This window comes from Sander lucioperca, chromosome 2 (genome assembly GCF_008315115.2).
Source record: "Sander lucioperca isolate FBNREF2018 chromosome 2, SLUC_FBN_1.2, whole genome shotgun sequence".
NCBI classification, from domain to species: domain Eukaryota; kingdom Metazoa; phylum Chordata; class Actinopteri; order Perciformes; family Percidae; genus Sander; species Sander lucioperca.
Window position 1 is genome coordinate 6,938,026 of NC_050174.1, and position 22,016 is coordinate 6,960,041.

At 39.6% G+C, this 22,016-nt stretch overlaps 1 protein-coding gene across 5 annotated transcripts in view; it reads right to left on the bottom strand.

Moving 5' to 3' along the window:
* Positions 1–21,755, bottom strand: part of gpat2 (glycerol-3-phosphate acyltransferase 2, mitochondrial) — a 155,835-nt gene extending 134,080 nt beyond the window's left edge. For 2 of the 5 annotated variants that reach the window (XM_035991292.1, XM_035991289.1), the window contains exons 1-2: positions 21,587–21,722; positions 8,519–8,582 (exon numbers count right to left, since the gene is read on the bottom strand). The gene's annotated coding sequence lies outside the window, so the exon portion shown is untranslated. Of the gene's footprint in view, positions 1–8,518; positions 8,583–21,586 lie in introns of all 5 variants that reach the window. The other 3 variants (XM_031305274.2, XM_031305271.2, XM_035991290.1) reach the window with 2 other exon arrangements.
* Between the last annotated feature and the right edge of the window lie 261 nt (positions 21,756–22,016).

Below are 22,016 nucleotides of genomic sequence, written 5' to 3' on the forward strand. Positions count from 1 at the left end.
TAGACAAACTAATAATAATAATAATAATAATAATAAATTACATGTATATAGCGCGTTATCAAAGACTCTCAAAGCGCTTCAGGAGTGGGGGGGGACAACTCTCTACCACCACTCTACATGTGTAGCACCCACCTGGGTGATGCACGGCAGCCTAACGGCGCCAGACACTCACCACACATCAGGGACCTGTTTCAGGAAGGAGGTTTAACGAACTGAGTCTAACCCTGATCTCTGAGTTGATTTACCCTGAGATGGAAAACTCTGAGTTTTCAGTTCCAGAACAGCTGATTCGAGTTGGTTCAATCGACTCTGAGTAGGTTCACTCAGCGTTAAGTGCATGCACCACCACTATAAAAAGGTAGCATGAATGGAGCCATGATACTACGATTCACCATTAGGGTTGGGTACCGAAACCTTCTTCCTCCGCAAACGGTAGTATTCGGACCGGATTAGAACGCAAATTTCGGTTCCGAAATATATTTTCCCTCTGTCGCGCCTCAGGACAGCAGCAGACTCTTTTTTCTTTCTCCCTTTTCGCTGCGCCGAGTGGCGCACGACGTGCCCGCTCGCTGTGTGAAGCGCATGTCCGCGCTATTCTCCGACATCATGCACTCTCTTAGCTAGCTAGTTAATGAGTTTAAAATGCCTAAAGCAAAGCGGTCGAAAATGTGGCTGCATTTCACTGCCAAGGATTCTGAGGTTGCAAAATGCAACAAATGTTTTAAAACAATAACGTGCAAAGGGGGAAGCACGAATTTATCGAATTTATTAAAACATGCGGCGACACACGGGATACATATTAAAGCAGAGGGATGCACGGTGTTCGACACCTTGCGGACATCACCAGCCCCTGGTCCCAGTGACAGCGGGACCACCAGTCCAAGTCCGACTCCTACTGCTAGCAATTTTGTGAACATTGATGAGGACGATGATGATGGCAGCAGCCTTTCTGCAGGTAACTAGGCTAATGTAATAGTGATTGCTAATATTGCATTTATACTAACAAATGGTCAAGTGATTTGTTAAATATTAATGTTAATTATGTTTATATTTTTGGCTCTCCACCAGCTAGCACTAGAAGCACAGTGTCAGTAATGCCATTCACCTTGGCAAAGAAGGCTAGTCTGACAAAGGAGAAGGTGGAGGAAATTCACAGGACTGTGACAAAGTTTGTTTTCAAGGGACTGCATTCTTTTTCAACTGTGGAATGTCCATATTACAGGTAAACTCTTGTGTAAATTATTATCTACTTGATGTGTTTAATTTATCATCAGAACCTCTTTTACAGAGAGATGATCACTGCCCTGAATCCTCGCTACCGACCCCCATCCAGGGATGCTCTGTCCAATACTCTTATTCCTGCATGGTACTCTGTTGAAAAACAAAATGTTATTCAGGAGTTAGCACAAGTGAGTAAGGCTGCTAGAACATGTGATGGGTGGACCAGTGTGGCACAGGACCACTATTTAACAGTTACTGTGCACTACATCAGTCATGGCCACATAAAACAGAAGGTGCTAAACACCAAAGCTGTGTATGAGTCACAGACAGGCCTCGTCGTAGCAGACGAGATAAAAGGCATTCTGGAGGAATTCCAGATAAACACCAAAGTTGTAGCTGCCACAGTTGACAATGCCAGCAATATGGATGTTGCACTGAAGAATCTAAAGCTTTTAAAGATGGGGTGCTTTGCCCATACCCTAAACCTGGCAGCACAGAAGATTTACAGCATCAGTGCCATTACAGTGTGGTGTGCCAGACTTCGAGCTGTCGTGGTGTGACTGAAGAGGTCCACCATGGCTAAAACAGTCATGCGGGAAAAGCAGCGACTACTTGGTAAGTAGCGTAGCCTTATTAATCTCAAACGTTTTTGTTTGTTTTACACACCTTCTTCAGTAGATTGTATATTGTAATTCAATATGTGTATTGTGTTTCAGATCTGCCAGAACACAACATGATTCTGGATGTCAGAACACGGTGGAACTCCCTTTTCCTGATGGTGGAGCGATTTTTGGAGCAGTACCCAGCCATCCAGGCAGAATCACTTGACCAACGACTTAGGAAGCCAATGGAGAAAGACAGGTGAGGTGATGGACAAAAAGATCAGTTGTGAAACAATGGGTAACAACATAATAGTTAATATTTTATTCTTATCTTCATATCTTTTTCTCCCCCAGACTAGAAAGGCTCACAGATGACGACTTCCAGAAAGCCGAGGATTTTGTTAAAATCATGAATTTGTTGTACACCTCAACCCTCTGTGTATACAGTGAGCGGTCCCCCACATGTGACCAAATTCTCCCCATACTGACTAAGCTGGAGGCACATTTTAGGGAGGCTGAAGAGGACACAATGTTTACCAGTGCTTTGAAAAAGAAGGTCTGGGGAGATCTGGAAAAACGATACCAGGTATTTTCCATTTCCATTAAGAGCTTTAGCTTGTCGAAGAGAGGGCAAACCACAATTTTCACTGGTAGACACTAAATAATTTGTCATGTATGTTTTCCTTACAGAATGAAAACATTCAGAACTTCCTCCAGGAGGCCACTTTGATGGACCCTCGCTTCAAAGGCAAACTTGGATGTGCTGATGCTGCTTGGGGCCGGTTGGAGAAAGCAGCAGTTGGCAATGTAATAGAACAGATATTTTATGGTTCTCTTTGTTTCCCATGTGTGCCACCATGACCCATGTTACAGTTTATATGATAAAGTATTGCTATGCTGTTATTTGTTATCTGTTAAATTATTGTAGTTGTGTCACTTGTGTGTTAGGTGGCTTAGGTTTACATATTATATATATTTAAGTACTTTAAACGTTAATATATTGTTAAATTTAAATAATTTTCAATTAAAAAAAAATCTATAAAACAGCCTCTCTTTTGTCATTTTTCAGTTTTTCAAGAATCGGTTTAGGAATCGGTTAGGAACAGAATCGTTTTAAAAGTACCGGTTCGGCATCGGAATCGTATAAATCCAAACGCTACCCAACCCTATTCACCATGGTAACAAGCACAAATAAACTGGTCGGCGGAAATACTCATGCGCACGTTTTTTTGTTAAAAATAAGCAACTCGGCAGCTGCTGCAAAATAGTGAGAATTGGTGTGGGAGAAAATTGTTGCTCGAGTCAATGTATAAGCTCTAATATAGTGTAGGCTATTCATTTCATATTTAATCACAGGTAGGCTAACCTATAATATTACTGGTGAAAACTGGAATGTAGTACACCTATAATTTAGGTGCAATCCTGCGGGCGAAAAAGTAAACTACTACTAATCCCATTCTGAGGTTGCAGCACCATCATTAACAGAATTATGATTTACAATCATGTATTTCTTTTTAATGGCTCTTACTGGTTTGTGTCCAGGGAATTCTACAAAAACGTTTCAGAGCGAGTCACACTCTTCTGACGGTGCTTTGATATACGGTGGCTTTACTAATATGCTCCGCATCAATAATGTTGTAAAGAAAACTGCCGTTTGCAAAAAAAATGTAATGCGACACAAAGAATCTGCTGGGACGTAGAGCATGTCCACGATGGTGACAGTAGTGATATGAGGACGGATAAGGTTATCTACATATCTGATGGACTGTGAAGAAAAACGATACCGCTCAAATAGGTAGTTATCTGGAAATGAAAATCCATCTATAGTCGGGGCCTCAATATCATCTCCCGACATATGTTTAACTAACGAAGTAATACAGTTTCTTCAATAAACGGGATCGTTGACAAAAGGAAATGCCATGTTCGGAACAAAAACTTTTTATAGTCTGCCTAACATGGTTAATAAACCAACACTTTTTTTTTATTCATGCAGATAAACTGCGCTAAAATGCGCCTGATACAAATTAATGAGGAAATGGAAGAGTGCTGTGTCAGAGGGAGGAAACAGAGATACTCGAGGTTTATTGAAGAAAACCTGCTCCCTACCAGGTTAGGTTCACAGGCTCAGTTACCATAGTAACTGACTCTGAGGTTAAGTTACCTCTCTTTCTGAAACAGAAAACAGTTCTGAAACCTGCTTTCTGAAATGGACCCCAGCTTGGTAGAGGGAGGTGAACATGTTTTTAGTGTTTGTCTTCTGTGTTCCACTGTGGTTCCTGATTTATTTTCATGAATACAAATGTTTCAAAAATAGTTTTTTATGCAACTCTTTAATGCAACTCACTAGCATGATCAATCTAGACTTATATATATATATATATATATATATATATATATATAAAATCCGATTTGTTTCCAAAAAAATCCGATTTAAATAGATTTTTTTTTCTCCCCCTACTTAAAATCAATCTGCAGATGACAAAGAAATTGTTCAAAACAAGTTTTAACTTTATTTTGTTTTGACTCACACACGCACACACATGGGGCATGTATACCATTATGATTATTCATGCCAATTTTGTGGAAATATAAATTGGTTTGAGTGTTTTCCCTTTTTTGGATGGGGGGTGCTATATATTCAACAACAAACGGATGCGTGAGAAAGCTGTTTTCACACATACAGGTAATTCACTTCTCGTTCCTCGCTAAAAGTTCAAATCATTTTAACGTTATTGCGCAACCTTGCCCTATTTTCACCTGTTGCTGAGTAACGTACATTAACATCCCATGGTCTCTTGAATGTAGCATACCTGTAGCAAGCTCCTTCGTAGTAACTAGCGGTAGAAACAAACGTCAAAGAAGAGCTCCGTGCTACAGAGCGGCGATTGCTAGTTGTTTAAGCCGCTACAGACCTCCATCACAGCTCGGTCCTATCAGCAGCATTTAGTAGATGTGTTGAGCCGCAAAAGAGTTCCTCAACACCGCCTCTGGTGCCCCGCATGGTGGTCCTTTAGGTCAGCGGTAGCTGGTGGTTCAGTTATCCGATAATAGCCGGGGACAGAGCACCGCGAGCTGCCGGTCATTTCGGCAGAGATTACGGATAAGTAAGTAATGAAACTACTAGTTAAGAAAATAATTAATGTTAGTCCCTGTCGCTGCCATGTTGTTTGTGTATCTCTATGGCAAACGCGTGGGGCGAGGGCTGAGCCCGTTCGGAGCTATGGGAGCGTCGGCGGATGTTAAGGAGAAAATCGATTTTCATTTAAACAAATCGACGTTAACTACACATTCGAGTTAATCGATAAAATCAATTTATCGCCCAGCCCTAATATATATATATATAGGCTGTCAATCGATTAAAAAATGTAATCTAATTAATTGCATACTCTGTGATTAATTAATCGAAATTAATCGCATACATAATTAACGGTGCCTGAACAGATACTTTTTAAGAAAGTAAAAAAAGAAAAGAAAAAAGAAGGGTACTAAACAACAGTCGCTGACATTAAAGAACGGCTTATTTATTGCTAAGGCCATATGGTCAAAATTAAATGATTTAATAATAATGTATAACAATAACAATTTATTTCACTAGTAAATTGCTGTTGAACAACAAAAACAACCAACAGATAGGAAAAGGACATTTACAATAACTTAAAATGCACCACGAGGCTGTAGTTTGTGTTGTTTTTCCGACGGTAGCTGCAGATTGTTACATCCCGGTGTTGAATCCTCTACAGTAAAACACAGTCAAACTTTACACCGTTTAGCGTTAGCTGTCAGCATTTTAACCGTGTTTAATCCAGCTACTAGCTAGCGGTAGGCTAACGTTAGCTGCTGTCTAGTATAGCGTTAACTAGCTAGCGGTAGGCTAACGTTAGCTGCTGTCGAGTATAGTGTTAACTAGCGTCACATGCAGCTGTGTTTGTGTTGCCTGTTTCAGAGCATCAGAGAGAAGTGCAGACATATCAGTGGCACTAGATTTCGGTAGCCAGGGTTGGCAGGAAGAAGATTTTCACAAGTAAATGTTCCAGTTAATGATCCAGGCAGCACAGTCTCGTCTCCCCCCTTCATTTTACAGTCGAATGGTGGCTAGAACGACTCCGGGTCAAACGTCAATATGGAATGGATTAATCTGCGTTATTTTTTTTAACGCGTTATTTTTTCCTCAGATTAAATCGAAATTAACGCATTATTTTGACAGCCCTAACAGTGTTTCCCGCAGCACTTTCCAGTTAAGGCGGCCACCTTAACAACACAGGCATGCCGCCTTAACTAAGTCTTCAAAAAAAAAAAAAAATCCGCCGTGTCACGCTGTCCTGTTCAAGTGGCTGTAATGTACAAGTCGCATCAACACAGTCTGTAGGAAACAAGGTAACAGCGAGTTGTCAAGATACCACCAATCACAACGGAAAGAGCATTTGCTGGCGGTGAGTGTAACTGTCATTTATTCACATTTAAAGGGATAAATCGCCATTTCACCGTCGCGTTTCAAATATGCGGTCAGCTGGGGCATGCCTGGGCAGAGACGGGGTGATGGACTTACCGGAGCGTTGGCATATGGCAGGCAGAGAGCATTTATATATGTTTCTCTGTCCTGTTCTTCATATCAGTGAGGCTTTCTTCTCTTGTTTCAACGAAGTGAATACATGACGAAGTGACTGGAACTATCATCACCTCTCGCGCGTGGATTCTCAACGTCCCGGCTGCTGCCCGGTCTTTGAGACACAGCCGTTGTCTGTTTTAATCACTACACGCGGTTCACAATACACGGTTAGTTAGCGTATCTAAACACTACACACAGTGAAATTACGTGTCCTGTTTTTATTTCACGCATACTATCTGCTGGAGTGAGTGAAGCTATGGGCTGAGCTCTGTTATCTCACAGCTGTTGGTTTTGGAGAGTGTCACGGAGGAAATGGGAGCAATGCGAGTAAAACTGTTATAGCACAATTTTTTTAAATAGTTTAATGAGCTTAACATTGCAACTGTTATTTTAAAAAGCTGGTTATTTATATATTACTTAAATTTAATATTAAGTGTAGTGTGTAGTACCGTGTATACCCCCCCCGTCAGATGGCAACCCTACCACCTTAACTAACACATATTCTGCGGGAAACCCTGCCTAATATATATATATATATATATATATATATATATATATATATATATCTATATATATATATATATATATATATATATATATATATATATATGTGTGTGTGTGTGTGTGTGTGTGTGTCATATCTTGGTGTCGTTCACACATCCTGCAACGGCGTATTGATAGGCATCTGTATGCTGGGAAGCCTTCAGACTATCTCCGGTGTATGGGGATGGATTATGTACAAGGTAAATGTAAATGTCGGGAAAAGTAATTGGGCCAGATGCTTCGCAGATTTTAAGGGACAAAATATAGTTGGAGGTAATAAATATGGATCACAACCAATAACTGATGTCTTTTCCAAAAATTAATGTCTTTCTGTCTCATTTAGATGCGCTGTTGCCATGACTATCTAAAAACTTGCGTATCTGCCTAGCTCTATTACTGTGTCGGACACAAATATGGAGGCGAGCATGTCAGAAGTGACGTCTTTGGTACACCGGTACAACCCTAGTGATTGGCTTTTTTTATTTCTTCACCTGTAAAAAAGCTTATGGGGCAGTACATGATTTAGAGAACACATTTGAAAAGTGAGACAGCCTACATAAACATACCCAAACCCTAAAAAAATGTCCATTACAGTGAATTTATAAGGCAAAATTTCAGGAAATGAAGATATTTAATAATGAAAGACGTAAGACACTAGACACTGTTGTTGACAAGATTAATACTACAAACTGAGTTTTGAGAACACTTGCAGCTATAGCACATTTACAAACAAACACATGAACGTGCATGGACTAACTAACACGATTCTCTCAAGAGCAATCATGTAGAGGAAGACCGATGCAATCATTTCCCACCAGATCCCATGAATTACTGCTTCAGTTCCCTTGACACAAGACACTCACAAGGCACAGCACTTCAAAGAACCACATGCAAATCAAATAGGCTATATCCGGGGGGGGGGTTAAAAATCTGAAAACTAGGGCTGTATTCATATTCCCTGTACACGGTTTGTAGTGCAGTTGTGTTTAGAATAGTAGTGAACACAGAGTGAGATTCTGAATGTACTACAAAGTTAACCAGAGTTCAAATGGTCAATTTTCTTTTCACAGTAACGCATGTATGATCAGTGTCATAAAGTAGCACAACTTCCCTCTCACAAAGTAATATCATTAATGTATGGTAATTACTAATACATAATCAAATATCTCAACTATCATTCCATCATTTCACAAAAGGAAAATCTCAGCAGGCTATACTCAAAAAGATGTTTTTCCCCAAAGAAAGAAAAGAACTCCCTGTGACAGTGATGACGGTATACAGTTCTTCGTCTACAGGTCCTTCGTAACTAACTGCTATGGCAACTTATTATTCACACACTTTCCATAGAACAGCTGTGGACCCCTGACCAAGGACTTCAGAACAACCCCAAGGGCAGTGGAGCCCAGAGTACATCCAGTGATGGGGATTACAAAGAATGGGCTCACATGCGCTAAAACACACACACACACACATGTACAAGTATGCAGGCAAAGACACAATCGACACAAGACACTGTTGCCAACAGGAAGAGGGATGTTTGTCCTACCTTATTCTGAAGCAGCAGCAGGTTTTGTCTGATGAGGACGACTGGTGTAGACATTCAGCGCTGCCTTAAAAGAAACAAAATACATGTTAGGAGTCTGAAGTCATCTTTGTCTCTAAAATCTATTAATGAAGCCTGACAAGTCAATATGAGTAAAAGGAGCGAATATCCAAAAAACAAAACCAATCAACAATGATCAAATTAAGAGTGTTTGGGTACTTTATAGGTCTGCTCTTATGGGCATAAATAAATTTGGGATGCACCGATCTGACTTTTTCAGCCCCGATACCGATTCCAGGGTAGGGCTGAACGATTTTTGAAAATCTATCTATCTAATCTAATTGCGTTTTTTTCCCCAAATATTGCGATTTAGATTCCGAGCCGAGCCTTCAGTTCTGCGTGTCTGTATCCATTAACTGCACGTATGGACTCGAACCAGAATAAAACCCTTCATTTTATTAAAATGGCTGTAAAAGTTTTAAACTACAACTCAGAGTTGTTTGAATGACAGAAATCAGCTCAAGGTACAGTGTAGCGTTAGCATGCTAAGTTGATGCTTTCTCTGCGGAGTGCAGACTGATTTGCTCTCGCGAGTCATGTGACCAAATCGCAGCCTTTGCGATTAGGAAATCGTGTTTTAACATATCGCGATATCGCAAATGCAATTAATCGTTCAGCCCTATTCCAGGGCTTTGTGTATCTGCCGATACCGATCCGATACCGTTGTTGAAATAATAATAAACTGTATACCATCCACCTTATACCTTCCTTCCACCATGTGGAAGAGACTAAAGGCACCAGACTTTCCTAACTAAACATTACTTTCCTAACTAAGACAAAATAACATAGATGTAATGTATTGAATTATTATTTATTTGTTATTTAAAAAAAACAATGTTTGTGCATTCAAATCGATAATATCATGTAATCAAACTTCTTAAAATAAATTTAAATAAATAACAATAATGGGTCTTTATATAGGTTTATAATGGCTTATTCTACTGTCAGGAGTACATAGAATATCACAAAAACATGTTAATGTCATCATGTTTACTAAAAGCTTTGATTACTAAAGTATTTGCTTGGTTCATCAACATTATACAATAACGTTATATGAAGGAACATTATATTATATTAACATTGTATAACGTTATATGAAGGAGAATCCATCAAACAGTTACAGAATCTAAACAATTTTTTTTTCTGCAAAGTAGTAAAATAAACTCAAATCGAATTAATACACATACAAACAACTTTAACATTGATTCCCTTTCAAAACAAAATAGTTGTAAGCTAGTTGTATAAACACTACCTTGGCCACAGGTAAGTTAGGTTGTAGTGTGGTTGTAGTGGGCGAGTGAACGTAGCTCCGCTGTCAGCCTCCTTTGCTGTTTGAATAATGTTTGTAGATTGGCGGACATATTTCAGCGAGGCAAGGCATCTTAAATCCAGTATTTTAATCATTGCTCTGAACCCGTCTTTCTCAACGGTCTGTAGCGGGACCGTAGCTGGATTGCGTTCATAATGTTGCTCTGCTGCATGCTTGAAGCGACAAGTCTTTCACGTTAGCACGGTAACGTTAGCACGGCCGAGTAACGTTAGAGCGACGGGCAACAACAGTGACTAAATGATGTCCGATTTTTTAGAAACAAAAAACCTTGCAACAACAGATGGCTCCTCTCTTGAGCATACGTTGTTCTGGTGTATCTCCGGTCTTTCTTCATCCTCTAACTTTCTTCTTTGTTCTTGAATGTGCAGTAGCGACCGGAGCCTCTCCCAGCTTAACAAGACTGTTATGCTACCTGGCTAGCTAGCAGCTATAATGTTACCCAACATGCCGTTCGGCGGTGTAGCTACATTGGTAAATGTAAAATTATTAGTGTTAGAAACTGTTTAAGTCACAAATTGTTATGTGCTATTAGGGCTGGATGATTAATCGAAAAATAATCATAACCGAAAGACAGAGCCTATAACCAACGTAATTTTACCAAGTCGGTTATTTCGGTCTTTTAATCCTATTAATATTTCCGCGGCAGCCCACTGTGTGTTAATGTACTTTCCCCTTAAAACATATTACGGCCGCCGCGTGTGTAGTCACGTGACTCCGCCCCGTCCAGTCTGCGACCATAGGTGCTTTCCGATCGGATAGTACTTGTACTTTTTAGAGGAAAAATACACTTCTAAGCAGTTCTAAGAACTACTCTCCCCCAAAATCTTTTTTCCCGTTTGCATTCCCACTGGCCAAGTGACCATAGGGACTGGTAGGAGGGGTAAGGGAGCGACGCAAGCACGGCAACGGTCTTTATAGCATCGTCACTAGACCTTAGCGCCACATACAACAACAACAAATTATGCTAATACTTGTGCACTTTTCCTATATTAAATGCATGTCCATTCTCGTAGTAATTCACGTAATGTTTTGCTCAACACAGACGGGGCTTTATTATACTCAGAACAGACCCCGCCTCTGCCTGCTGCGCTGTGTGTGTGTGTGTGTGTGTGACGGCCGGCGAGCCACAGGACACGCTTGTGGAGTTTAACTCCGAAAAGACAGTTAACCACAGGTTCCCGTTAATCTTATGGACTTTTTTTTTTACATTAAAACCTAAATTACTTTTTTATAAGACGTTTTTATTTCATTGTAAAATCTACTGTTGTAGATTTCAGTTGAGTTGTTTGACATATTTAATAAATAAGCATTAATTGCTATCTGTGTGTTGTTTCCTTATTTTAGAATCACAAAGATAGGATTATGCACTCTTTCATTAGAAAAAACATATTGTGTAACATATTTTTACAGTATAAGAAAAGAAACTTTTTTTTTAAAATAATCGTTCAGTAATCGTAACGAGGTAACTTGTTCAATTAATCGTGATGATTTTAGCCAAAATCGTCCAGCCCTATGTGCTATGATGTTTTATCCTTTTAAAGAAAGTTAGTTGTGGGTTATTAATTGTTGTGTTATAAAGTTACTACCATGAGTGAGAAGGGTACGCAGTTAACGGGTCCCAGTGCTGCGACGGAGGGAAAAAAAATAATAAACTGGATCAGCCCGTGGATCTGTTAATTTTTCCGATCGCCGATCCAGCTATTTTGCCAATATCGGGGCCGATATCCGATCTTAATATCGGATCGGTGCACCCCTAAAATAAATCCCTTCATATGTAATTTTCAACAAAACATGCACAGATGTGTGTCTGTGTGTGGTTGGGTAGGTAAAGAAGGTCATGACACGCACAGCCTTATTTATGCCTGTATAAACTGTATGTGGCACATCTCCCCCCTCTCAGCAAGGGATAAATGTTAGCCCAACCATGAGATTAGAGGAGAGGGATAAGAATAAAGCCGTCAAGGAATAAAAGTGTGGCATCTTCAGCATGATTAGGTATTCACACCCAGACAAGCCAAATCAGAAGTAATAGGGAAGACATCAGTGCAGCGAGCAAAGACAAATGAGAGAGGGGAGGGATGAGATGGGAGGAAGAAAGAACCTCTGACACAGAGCTCATTTGATTGCAGCGAACAAACTATTTTCTATCTTCTATGACGTACACGTTTACACTTACTGATGACACTCTTTCAGCCAACCAGTATAGATGGACATTGCTTTTTACTTTATTGAAGTAAATCCATTTTACCGCGAACTGTTGCTACACACTCCCCCATATGTTCAGGCACTTGAAATGTGGATTAGTTCATGTATCAACATGACACACATACAGGCTTCCCTCCTCTCCATCAGAGGGTGAAATGACATGATATCTCTGATCCTGTCAGGGATTTTACATTAGGCTCAGCTGCGCTTTCAATTTCTCTCTTTTTCACCACACATCAGGTGGGTGTTAAAAAAAAATGTTCAAATCAAAAAAAAGAGATCTCGTAAGTGGAATATAACCTGTTACTGATTCATTATGATTCCTTAGAGCTAAGCCTTGTTACATTTGGGTACCAATAATTTGGCATCTGATTTCTAAATGACCTCTTAGCCTTGACTAGATCACTGGTCACAGGGTGGGCTGTGGGGAAGGGGAAAGGGGGGGGCAAACCCATTCTGCAACCACACCAAATTCCATTATTAAATCTAACACTTTAAAGTTTATTTTCTTTAAAGTTGCTTTAACTGCATTCTAACTAGTGCTGTGACAGTATGCATTTTTTATTACCGCGGTGAAGAAGCAATGTATAACCGCAGTATAGCGGTTAACTGCACACCCCCCCTTAAATTGTTCACATTGTTTTTTTTATCTTAATACTGTTGAGTAACAGAATAAATGCCTATATATTCCAATATAAGCTACACTGTTTTAACAATGTTAGCAGGGCGCAAAATTTGCTTTATTGTCCACCAGCCAAATGGCTAGTGAATGTTCAAATTTGACCAGCCACTCACTAGAAAACCATTGTTTTTTTGGGAGTGAAGCACATCTACTAGCCACTTGCAAATTTGACTAGCATTTGGATGGTGGATGGTGCTAATTTTGTACCCTGAATGTTAGGCTACAAAAACGTGCATTCAGGCTGAAATTCAACCGTGGGGTTTTGTCGGGATTAAGCTATGATCACAGAGAAACACTGCTAGCTGCTAGGCTAATTTATGCACTGTAAAGTGCAATGGTAAAACACTGCAGCGATATGTGGTCCATTTCAGCTAAGAATGGAGAAATGTCCTTCCCTTCCCTTCTGTGTATTATAAATTCAACTTGAACTTTATTTGTAGATATTACAATTACTCAAGCCTAGAAATAATTAATAATAATCGGGCAAACAAAATAAATCCCCATAGGTTTAATGGACTGTCCATCCCCTTTGTGCAAAGCTGAAGTGACAAGCAAGTTAAGTTTTCTTCCTCCAGAATCCTTTAAACATAGGTTAGAAGCCAGTCAATATAACTAACACTGATTATTGGGTTTATTATATCTCATATCACACGACATATGTACTCCTGTAACTTTCACAACCAAAATAATTTCATCCAAAAAAAGTAAGAAAAAAATCTGGTGCAGGAGCATCACATCATCGCGATATTGTTGTGAAGCGGTTATCGTCACTGCTGCACAATGAATATACGGGAAAAAAGGAGTTGCACCAAGATGCTCATTTTTTTTAAAACAGCTAAATATCATGTGGTTTTATAAATATAGTGGCTACTGCAGTGGACCTATTATCAGTCCCTCCAGGATTTCGCGATGTCGCCAATTCACACAAATTCAACCAATCACTTTGATGCGACTCGCAATTTTTACCAATCACCGCAACTTTTCCGCAAATTTGACCAATAACCGGAGTTTCCCGCGACTTCAACCAATCCCAGCAGTCCCACATGCCAGACTTTTGCCTTTGCATCAGTATGTGACTCTGAGAGCCAATGACCAAGCGGGAGTGAGAACGGGTTGACGTCACACGTACGTCGCCAAATTCATTTCCTTGTAAGACGAGACGTGTGTAACTCGAACATCTCACATTTACCCCCACACACACACACACACACACACACACACACACGAGAAGAATAAAACACCATAGCACATAACCATTTGTGACTTAAACAGTTTCTAACACTAATAATTTTACATTTACCAATGTAGCTACACCGCCAAACAGCATGTTGGGTAACATTATAGCTGCTAGCTAGCCATGTAGCATAACAGTCTGTTAAGCTGGGAGAGGCTCCGGTCGCTACTGCACATTTAACATGCTAACGTTACCGTGCTAACGTTACAGTGCTAATGTTAAAGACATGTTACTTGAAGCATGCAAACAACATTATGAACGCAATCCAGCTACGGTCCCGCTACAGACCGTTGAGAAAGACGGGTTCAGAGCAATGATTAAAATACTGGATTTAAGATGCCTTGCCTCGCTGAAATATGTCCGCCAATCTACAAACATTATTCAAACAGCAAAGGAGGCTGACAGCGGAGCTACGTTCAGTCGCCCACTACAACCACACTACAACCTAACTTACCTGTGGCCAAGGTAGTGTTTATACAACTAGCTTACAACTATTTTGTTTTGAAAGGGAATCAATGTTAACCCTTTAAGCGCCAAAGTCGCAAAATTGCGACATGACGGCGTACTGAATCAAACAGCTGTTTTCTCTGAATAGAGTGTTATATGTCATTCATACTCCCCTCCACTAGTTGGCAGACATCCCGTACTTAGACCTTAGCTCAGAAATACGTCATGCTTCAATGCAAAATGTTCGAGAAAATCCCATCCAAACGTGACTTTTTTTGTCAAAAGCGACTAGCGACTTTTCTGGTGTTATTGGAGACTTTTGTGGTGTTTGGAGACTCGTGAAAGCACGTATTACTCAGCAGTTATGTGCTCAACGAGGAGCAGGTGCTGCCGTGAGCCCCTCCCCCGTCCAAAAGCACTCACAAGCGGTCAGTCTCTCAGTAGCCTCGCGCAGCGAGCAGAGAAGAGACACACAGCGCTCCGCGTCCAGCCTGCATTGAATCACGTATGCAGCGCCGTTCTTGCCCTGGCTTACAGAGCGGGGTGTAAATGTAAATGTTTCTTCACTCTTACACAAAATAATTAGGGACAGGACGCAGTACTGAATCAAACTGCTGTTTTCTCCGAGAAAAAGTTATACGAGGAGCGGGTGCTGCCGTGAGCCCCTCCCCCGTCCAAAAGCCCTCACAGGCGGTCAGTGTCTCAGTAGCCTCGCGCAGCAGTCACAGCCTGCCAGCAGAGCAGAGCAGAGAGACAGACACACAGACACACAGACACACACACACACACACACACACACACACACACACACACACACACACACACACACACACACACACACACACACACACCACTCCACGTCCAGGCTGCACATGAACAGCTTTCTGTTTACATGTACATGCTACTATATGGCACAGTAGTCATAATTTTGAACTGTTGGTTTTACCATATACAGTTTTCCTGTCCATTTGTTAGGCTTTGTGATTGGGTGGGGTCTCAATATTGTTCATATTGTCTCTGTACTGTATAATAATAATGATAATAATGAAGAAGAGAAGAAAAAAGAAAAGAAAAAGTGTCCTCCATTGGTGGTGGGTAAACAAAAAAAACTAAATAATGCCTACTGTTTACATGAGTTTTGTGGTGTAGTAATAGTTCTAGTTTACGACTGTTGGCTTACAATTTACTTTTTCCCTGTTCATTTGATATGTGGACAACATAACAAATGGATGGAGGGCGGTAAATCTGATGAAATAAGTTCAACTATCTTCTAAAATATCAGGTATTTCATGGAAATTACATAATCCAATATGGCCGCCACCATATGATGTCATAATATGCAAATTAGATGGGAAAATTTACTCCCGAGATAAACGTTAGGTCATTCTCAATATTTGTCTCATTTACACTTTGTCTCTATCTCAAACCACTTTCAAGCCAGAGCCTTCTGAAATTTAGGTGTCAAAATCTATTATTTTTAAAAATAATACCCGGCGCCTAAAGGGTTAAAGTTGTTTGTATGTGTATTAATTTGATTTGAGTTTATTTTACTACTTTGCAGAAAAAAAAATAGTTTAGATTCTGTAACTGTTTGATGGATTCTCCTTCATATAACGTTATACAATGTTAATATAATAGTTAATATAATGTTCCTTCATATAACATTATTGTATAATGTTGATGAACCAAGCAAACACTTTAGTAATCAAAGCTTTTAGTAAACATGATGACATTAACATGTTTTTGTGATATTCTATGTACTCCTGACAGTAGAATAAGCCATTATAAACCTATATAAAGACCCATTATTGTTATTTATTTAAATTTATTTTAAGAAGTTTGATTACATGATATTTTCGATTTGAATGTACAATTGTTTTTTTAAATAACAAATAAATAATAATTCAATACATTACATCTATGTTATTTTGTCTTGGTTAGGAAAGTAATGTTTAGTTAGGAAAGTCTGGTGCCTTTAGTCTCTTCCACATGGTGGAAGGAAGGTATAAAGTGGAAGGTATACAGTTTATTATTATTTCAACAACGGTATCGGATCGGTATCGGGTATCGACAGATACACAAAGCCCAGGCATCGGGACTGAAAAAGTCGGATCGGTGCATCCCTACTAACAATGTCAAGATCAACAAGCCACTGACAGATATGTTCAAATTTGATTCATTCAATAAATAATTTTTTGTCTTAAATCCACCAGCCATTTTCATATTATACCAACATTTGCAGCATCCTGAGCCTTTTTGGTAAGGTTACTAAGAAAACAGCCTAGTTTAGTTTTATTCTCCCCAAAACAAGTTTCCTTTTTATTTTTAAAGAACTATACAAAAAAAAAAAAAAAACTTTTGCAACTTTCTCCGTCTCCCGCAACTTAATTGTAACAAACATACAAAAGACATCGCAACTTTTATCGCAATTTCTTACAAAAGCTCCCGCAAAATCAGGCATTTTGGGCCGCAACAATCTCAAAAAAAGGCCGCGAAATCCTGGAGGGACAGTATTATATCAACTATCAATGAATAAGGAGACAACCGCTGATTGCAGACGGCCCTGCCAATTCATTTATTTATTTATGTAAAATGTATTTGTAAATTGTATAAAAATCAGTCTGCTGTGGTAATCAACTAGTAACTAGTAACAGTGGGCTCCACTGTCATAGCATCAGTTATCACTCAACTCTGTCTGCTTTTGCTATTACAAATTGTTGTGAAGACATTATGGGGACGAAAATAATGAACATAATGTTAATTAGCATGAGCCATGCTGCTTTTTGACTAAGTTTAGTTAAATCTATCAATGGAGACACATGCTCCTGACAAAAAGCGTGTGCTGCGTTGTGAGGGAAGTTATGAAAATGCTCATATTCTCATTATATCTATTGTAGATAAAATAAACTAAGCATGTTGTGGACTTAGTTACATATCCAGTTTCTCATACTTTGAGAAGTTGATGTTGCATAGTTAAATTGAGTCGTTATCAGGGTCAGCTGGGACTTCCGATATGAGTCCATTGCCATTGACAAGCTAATTAAATGTTCTTGAAAACAAAAGACTCCAGCTTTATTGTCCATATGCCACACAATCCTATTTAAAACTATGTATATAGAAATAGGAGCTGCATAGTTGAGAAACCTTTCCTGTTACTTCCTTCTTTGAGTATAATAATTTGTGTAGTCTGATCATTCAATTATTTTATAATGTGTGTATCTGGATGCTGTCATATGTCAATATTTTTGAAGAAACCTCCTTATAGCAGCAGCACACAACCCATCAAAGAGGAAGCTTATCTCAAGGATTTATACTCCCAGTATATCTGCACACAGGAAGTAAATGTATATCACAGATTTAGATTTATGGGGACAGGAGGGAAATACAATTATAGTATCACTGCATTACAGCCCATACACATGGCGGCAAGACAGCCCTGCAGGAAAGTAACTCCACTTCCACAAATGCACTTCCACTTCCAAAAATCACATTAATTGAATCCATGCAAAAATCCACTAATTTCTACGTCCTGAGAAAAAAAGTGTATGCTACCATATAATTGACAACAATAATTGTCATCATCATCATCATGGTACTCCCTGTAATAACCCCAGTTAAACTGTGTGTTTAAAGTGTTTCTATAGGATTTTTTTCAGCTGCAAGGGGAAAGAGTTTGCGCTGGCTGAATTCCAGCTGCTACAGCTGCTAACTGAAGGTCCGTCCCCGGAGCTGCCGCCGCTCTCCTCCCAGCTGAGTAGTCTCCTTGCAGCAGGGGGGGCAGAGGGGCCGCGGGTGCACTAGCTAGCTAATTATTGTCTCATTTGTGGTGACCTGATAAACAGTAAATTCATCAAATTCAGTGCCCCATGTTGCTATTTTCCAAGCTACTGATGCTTGGATATTTCGCGGGACCAGCAGGAGCGTGGTTTATATGGGAATGCAGACGTAGAGGTTTGTCACTCTGCCTGAGAAAATGATAATTTGATAATTAAGGTCATGTCCACAGTAGGCATGGGCCGGTTACCGGTTTCAAGGTATACCGAGGTTTGAAAATGTCATATTTTTGCTGAAGGTTATCATACAGTCAGAATCTCATAACGGCCCATGCCTAGTCCACAGAGACACCATATGCTTTAAGCTTGACCTCTGAGTATTTGTGCATTACTGCTATTGAATTCCATTAGAACTGTGTAACAGCAGCAGTTGCAATTTCAGCTACCAGTAAGCTTTCTATCCAGGCTGTAGGCTGTCTTCATATATTTTTGATTGTACGTGCTTTAGGCTGGAAATGTTTGTCTATTGCAAGCCACCTGCTGTGATTTGGCTAAAATACTGTCCAGAACGATAAGTGTAGACTACGAGGAGGATGACTCTACTTAACTACATTTCTTGTTATGTGTGTACTGAATTATTCTGTCTGAACAGAGCTGACAGTGACCATTAAACGTACCTCTAAATATCTACTTTTTTGCCTTCTCCTTATCTTCACAAGATCTCTGACAGCAGTGTTTTTTCTCCAATCATGTGCCATTTGGTGCGGCTTTATGATTTAATTTAAGGTATCATAATAATATTGTCTTTATCTTTTATTCTGTGGCAGCCGCGATAAAACCAACACAGATGGCCCTATGTAGAGGAAACACTGATGTCAGTGTTGATTCTTGAATTACTTAAGTCACTTTTACCAAATGTGACTTTTGAGTTTTTAATTTCCATGTCAGTTCTACCACATACTGAATTATAGATTACCATTGTTTTTTTGGGAGTGAAGCACATCTACTAGCCACTTGCAAATTTGACTAACATTTGGATGGTGGATGGTGCTAATTTTGTACCCTGAATGTTAGGCTACAAAAACGTGCATTCAGGCTGAAATTCAACCGTGGGGTTTTGTCGGGATTAAGCTATGATCACAGAGAAACACTGCTAGCTGCTAGGCTAATTTATGCACTGTAAAGTGCAATGGTAAAACACTGCAGTGTGCATGTGGTCCATTTCAGCTAAGAATGGAGAAATGTCCTTCCCTTCCCTTCTGTGTATTATAAATTCAACTTGAACTTTATTTGTAGATATTACAATTACTCAAGCCTAGAAATAATTAATAATAATCGGGCAAACAAAATAAATCCCCATAGGTTTAATGGACTGTCCATCCCCTTTGTGCAAAGCTGAAGTGACAAGCAAGTTAAGTTTTCTTCCTCCAGAATCCTTTAAACATAGGTTAGAAGCCAGTCAATATAACTAACACTGATTATTGGGTTTATTATATCTCATATCACACGACATATGTACTCCTGTAACTTTCACAACCAAAATAATTTCATCCAAAAAAAGTAAGAAAAAAATCTGGTGCAGGAGCATCACATCATCGCGATATTGTTGTGAAGCGGTTATCGTCACTGCCCTAATTCTAACCGCTCATTCTGCAGTGGAGCACCACTGCTGCACAATGAATATACGGGAAACACAGAGTTGCACCAAGATGCTCATTTTTTTTTTAAAAACAGCTAAGTATCATGTGGTTTTATAAATATAGTGGATACTGCAGTGGGCCTATTATATCAACTATCGACGAATAAGGAGACAACCGCTGATTGCAGACGGCCCTGCCAATTTATTTATTTATGTAAAATCTATTTGTAAATTGTATAAAAATCGGTCTGCTGTGGTAATCAACTAGTAACTAGTAACAGTGGGCTCCACTGTCATAGCATCAGTTATCACTCAACTCTGTCTGCTTTTGCTATTACAAATTGTTGTGAAGACATTATGGGTACGAAAATAATGAACATAATGTTAATTAGCATGAGCCATGCTGCTTTTTGACTAAGTTTAGTTAAATCTATCAATGGAGACACATGCTCCTGACAAAAAGCGTGTGCTGCGTTGTGAGGGAAGTTATGAAAATGCTCATATTCTCATATCTATTGTAGATAAAATAAACTAAGCATGTTACATATCCTGTTTCTCATATCACAAAAAATATCACAACACATCCATCCATCATAAGATTAACGGGAACCTGTGGTTAACTGTCTTTTCGGAGTTAAACTCTACAAGCGTGCCCTGTGGGCTTGAAAAAACTCGCAGACCAGCCCTCACTCACTCACACACACACACACACACACACACACAGAGCTACTCGTTTCTCTTCGGGAGACTTGTTTAAATTATGACAAATATGCTATATACATTAGATTTAGTTCATACTTTTTTTGGTGTATTTGTTTTCAGATTTTAACGCTATAAAAGACCGTTGCCATGCTTACATCACTCCCTTACCCCTCCTACCAGTCCCTATGGTCACTTGGCCAGTGCGAATGCAAATGGAAAGAACGGTTTTGGGGGAGAGTAGTTTGTAGATCGGTTTAGAAGTGGACTTTTCCTGTAACTACTTGGTCGGAAAACGGCTAATTCAGCTCTTGCGCTCTACCTGCCTCATTGAAAATGAATTACGAAAAGGCATTTAATGCTCCCATACAGCAGACCGAGACTGTCTGACAGCTGGACTCGGTTTCACTATGGCGCAATCCAATAAACTTTATTTGAGGTTTTTTTTTTCTAAACAAGCCTTTTTGACTGAAATCTGTGACAATGAACCCAGCAATACATAACGTGACATGCCCCGAACCGTGACTAGCGGACCAAACGCTTATAAATAGTCTTACTTTACAAAGTTAGCAGAGGCATAGTTTTCAAGACAACACAAGCCACGTGGTGGTGTGGTGATAGCATGTCCTGTAACGTTAGCCACAAGCAGAGAGCTAGCTAATACTGACACTGATGTTTTAGCCTTAGCACGCTAATTAACGTTAGCTATTAAATGCTAACGTTACAGTTACACAAAAGCACATGAAGCATTTTACCCACAGAACAAAGACATGTTTACTAACCAATTAAACTAGCTTCTAGGCAAATATGTCATATAAGAACTTGTCTCATGGTGCGCTCCCGGCTGCCTCATGCTGCCTCCATGGCACCTGTGCTGAAATAAACCGGTTAGCTAGCTAACGATAACGTTACCTAACGTTAGTCGTTTGTCACACAACAGCGTTAAGCATAATTTGTTGTTCATTCATTGGCAAACCCAGAAGGTCGTCAAACAAAACTTACCGCAATTTTGAAGATGTTTCCCTATCAGGATAAATATTCCGTCTGCTGCACTTTTTTTCTTTTTTTCTTTCTTCTCCCCGTTTTCCAGGTTGCGTCTCTTAATCCAAACAAAGATGGTTACCGGAAGTGACATTTCATCTTGCTGATTTGTACAACGTGGCGTTTAAACGTTATATGCTATTTTTCATTACTTACAGTACCAGCAGGGACGTTGGAACAATTTTATAGGAGGGGGTGCTTTAAATATATTAGTGGGTCTCTGTGGTGCAAGGGGGGAGTGCAGAAGCTGTAGAGTCAAGACAATGCAAAACCAAAGTAACATGCAATGAATTGTAACTTGACTAAATGCTAAGCCTCAAGATTTCTTCTGAGGATGCATCATGTCTGTAGTGCTGTAGGTACTGAGCCAGTTTAAACAGATGGGGAAATG